Source organism: Triticum aestivum, unplaced genomic scaffold, assembly GCF_018294505.1.
Source record: "Triticum aestivum cultivar Chinese Spring unplaced genomic scaffold, IWGSC CS RefSeq v2.1 scaffold51842, whole genome shotgun sequence".
NCBI lineage: Eukaryota > Viridiplantae > Streptophyta > Magnoliopsida > Poales > Poaceae > Triticum > Triticum aestivum.
In genome coordinates this window covers 41359-45632 of record NW_025225610.1, presented here as the reverse complement: position 1 = coordinate 45632, position 4274 = coordinate 41359, and the positions used below count along the sequence as shown (strand labels likewise).

Below are 4274 nucleotides of genomic sequence, written 5' to 3'. Positions count from 1 at the left end.
ACCAGATATGAAGAAGCTCATGCACACAACATTGAGATACCTAGATAAACTATATAGGGTGACAAAGCATGGTGGATCATCACACGAAACAACACACTATGCAACCAGTATAACACTACCAAGCATGGCATTAGCACACAACACTATCATACTAGTTGCGACGTAAAAACAGAAGTACCATCATACTAAGAAAGTAATCATCTGAGTCATGGCATCAATCATTTCAAGCTAAGTACTACACTAACATGAATAACATGATTCCATGCATTTCCTATCTGGTACATGCATCATACACTTGCAAGTACATAGATATACAACGAGTATGCAATAACATAACATAGAATTGATAGAGAACAATTTACTCAATAGAAGAATTAATGTACAACATCAACAAGCATAACCTATACGTAGCAATATAAATCTACAAGATGACATAAAGAAACCAACACCATATAATCATGGATAATATCATCTACAAAATAAGAGTAACAACTAAGTAATAATGTCATCTATAAAATTTGTTCTTTGATTTGCAAAGGAGCTATATTTTCCCAATTCTTTTGCACCCACAAAAATTACTCCATCTATTTGACAGTGCCCACAACCCATTCCACCCAAAAATTGCCACAACTTGCCACCGAGGAGCTCATGAAGGCTAGTAGGAGCAGAAGAGAAAGGTCGGTGACGAGGTCCGGTCGGTGACGAGGACGGGTGACTCAGGGGGCATAGCGATGCCTGGGGGCGTCGGGGCCAGCGACGAGGAGCGAGCGGGCTCGGGGAGGGCATCGGGGCAGGTAATGGGGACGGCGTTGGGGGCGGCGATGAGGAGCGGGCTCGGGGAGGCGACGGGGAGGTCCGGTAGCCTGGCGGCGTCCTGCTCTGCTTCGTCCTCGTCGGGGAGAACTGCAGTGGTGGTTTGCAATTTTTTTAAGTGTGCGGTTATATAGCCACCTAAAGGACCCCCTCTAGTCCCGGTTCAAGCCACCAACCGGGACTAATGGGCTATTTCAGCAACCCAAAGGGCGGGAAGCACAACCCTTTAGTCCCGGTTGGTGGCTCTGACCGGGACTAGAGGGTGTCCTTTAGTCTCGGTTGGAGCCAGCAACCGAGACTAAAGGGGTGGCACAACGGTGTCGAAAGTTTACTCCCACCTCGCTAATTGAGAGGAGCTCGGAGTGGTTTATAAGCGCTGTTGCCGCTGCCCTCTCAAGCTCCTCTCTAATGTAGGCAGTAATCTCACGCCCTGTTGGGCCTGCTTACACTGCGGGCCTGCATCCTGGCCCATGTGTAGGGTTTCTAGTCGTATGCAGGCCGTGGTGGCTAGTAGGTGGGCCTTTTTTTCATTTTTTGCAGATGTTATGTTTTTAAAATTTTAATGTTATTTTTTGCATATGTTATTTTTAGTTATATAATTTTAGTTGAATAAATTGTATATAATTTTAGTTTTATAAATTTTATATAATTTTAATTGCATAAGTTTTATTTTTATTGATTCTTTTTAGTTCATTCCTTTTGCTATTAGAGTTTATAAAAACTTTTTAGTTTGCTATTAAAGTTTGTAACAAAAATACTTTATGAAAATTCTTTTACTATTAAACTTTATAACAAAAAAATACTTTGATAATTTTAGTTAATATCATTTTGATCCTTTTTAGTTGATTCTTTTTTGAATATTATATTTTAATTGTTTCTTTTTTGTTCATTCTTTCTGCTATTACAGTTTTATAAAAGCTTTTTAGTTCATTCGTTTTGGTATTAGAGTTTTATAAAAGCCTTTTTGTTCATTCATTTTGCTATTAGGTCATTATTTGAGCTAAATGACCCTAAATTGAAAACCACTACAAATGAATTCTGAAAAGGTTGAAACTTGGCATGGTATCATAATTTCACCCACATAGCACGTGCTAAAAAGTTGTGAGGGTTACGGGAAAAACTGGATGCACTTCTTGTACAAACTGGACAATCTCTTTTGAAGTATCAAGGTTTCGAACGAAAGCTCATCTATTAGAAAAAGATATTTTATGTTTTTTAACTTATTTTAACTCCAGACTTTTTGTGCGTTCAATATGCACCATTCAAAGCCACATAATCAATTTTCAACCCTTTTCTGACTGCATTTGCTATTTTTCATGCATTTAATGATTTTTTGAGCTAAAACTAGAAAATGGACAGATATGGTTTTGAGGTAATTATATGATGTTATCTTGTTCTCCATGATGCACCACTTGGCCTAGGTCAATGTTTAAACCATTTTAGCCGATGTACCAAGTTTGAGCTCATCTTGACATGTTTAGCAATGTAAAGTTGCTCAAACTAGAAAATGGACAAATATGATTTTGAGGAAATTATATGATGTTATCTTGTTCTCTATGATGCATCACTTGGCCTAGATCAATGTTTAGACCATTTTAGCAGGTGTACCAAGCTTGAGCTCATCTGGACATGCTTAGCAATGTAATGTTGCTAAAACTAGAAAATGGACAAATATGGTTTTGAGGGAATTATATGGCCAAAAACAGTGGAGCATATATATAGGCATCTCTTTAGTCCCAATTGGTGGCTACAACCGGGACTGATCATGTCATGTCACACAAGCTAGATAAAGAACTTTGCCGGGTAATGAGCAAAGGACAACCACAACTATTTGGCATTTGGCAATTGAGTCTGATAAAGAAAAGAATGCCTCGTAGGAGATTGAGAAGAGAACTTATCGTTTTCTATGAAGTTCCAAGTAAACTGACCTATTTCCCTCAACAACAAAAAAGTAAACTGACCTATGGCATCCAAGCTTTTAAATCTAGGCCGATATATCAGTGTTGGGCCTCGACCGATATGAATATAACATAGCATTTTATAAATATCATTTCACACATATCATCCGATATGGACCGAAATATCGATCAATATGGCCGATATCTGATGCCCACTGATATAGGCTGGTACGGTGATGAACACAATTATTTATCGGAAAGTGGTGAAAAAAGATTATGTATTTACAGTTTCATCTTAAATTCAGAGTCGTGCATATGTTTACTAGAACACATATATAATATATTGTTCTTAATTTTAGAGTGAGGATTTTGTAAAGCAATCTTAGATAGGTTACGACTTATGTACGGTAAAGTAAGTCGAGTGCTAAACCACGGGCTCACAGCTTATGTCCACTTAAGCTGAGTACGCCTTGAATGACACACGACAAACGCAAAGTACTCGGCTTCCGTAGACGTACGCCGTGAACCCATTGCAGCAGCACTCGGCTTAAACAAAATACACGGCATACACAAAGTTAAGCCGAAGTTGAATCGGAGATGCACTCGGCTTACTGCACAAGCCCCAGCAAAATGTACCAGCCATGTGGCTCGTGCGCCGCCCACTAACGGCTCCGTGACGGTGTTGTACGTAAGCCGAGTGCCCGATATAATACACTCAGCGTACGCCTATTTCTTGCTCCATTTCTTTTCCTTCCTCCTATTTCTCACACATTTTGTCTAGGCTAATTTTCGTTCCACAATAGATCTTATTTCATCATTGTTAGAAAAATCTGAGACGCGTGCTCGGTTGAGGACTAACAGTGATCACACAAAACCGATATAGAGATTTGTTAACAAAAGATTCAATGACTCGGATATATCGCAGGTGCCCAAACCACCGGGGCTCCTCCATGTGACACCGTCGAACCGAGCGCCGACACATACCGCCGGCTACCCCTGCGTGCCGCCGGTTACCCGGGCCAACGGATAGTCGTGGCGTCCTATCGAGGACCCGGAGATCGCAGCATCCTACGTGGTGACGGAATATATCACCTAATGGGCGGCCTGATGTTTAAATAGCTAGTGCACAACATAGAGGTGGAACCTCCCTCACAAACTAGACAGTCGCGCGGGAAGATTCAACACGTATAATGTGGCAGTCCCCCCGCATCGAGCAGACGGGGGGGGTGTCCTATGAACGCATGCGCTCCGACCTGCTCCGGCACGTCGGCATGACCTGCTGTGACACAGAACAAGAGGAAAACCCGTCGGTCAAACCCATCAGGCACCCGACCAAAGCCAGAGACTTTACGGGCCCACGGATGGCCGTGACGTCGAAAACAGCCCCGGGGACGGCCCGGAGACTGCGCAGGCCTGCGTGGGCCCCCGATATATCAACGTCAGGGCGGCCAGGTACTTAAATACGGACTGCACAACATTGATGTGGCAGATCCCTCACGAACCGGACAGTCACGTAGTAAAGTTCAGGACGTATAGCTTGGCAGTGCCTCCTCCCCCCCCCCC

General features: G+C 42.4%; 1 pseudogene; it reads right to left on the bottom strand.

Moving 5' to 3' along the window:
* Nucleotides 1-655: 655 nt before the first annotated feature.
* Nucleotides 656-4274, bottom strand: part of LOC123172298 (homeobox protein HAZ1-like) — a 43844-nt pseudogene continuing 40225 nt past the window's right edge.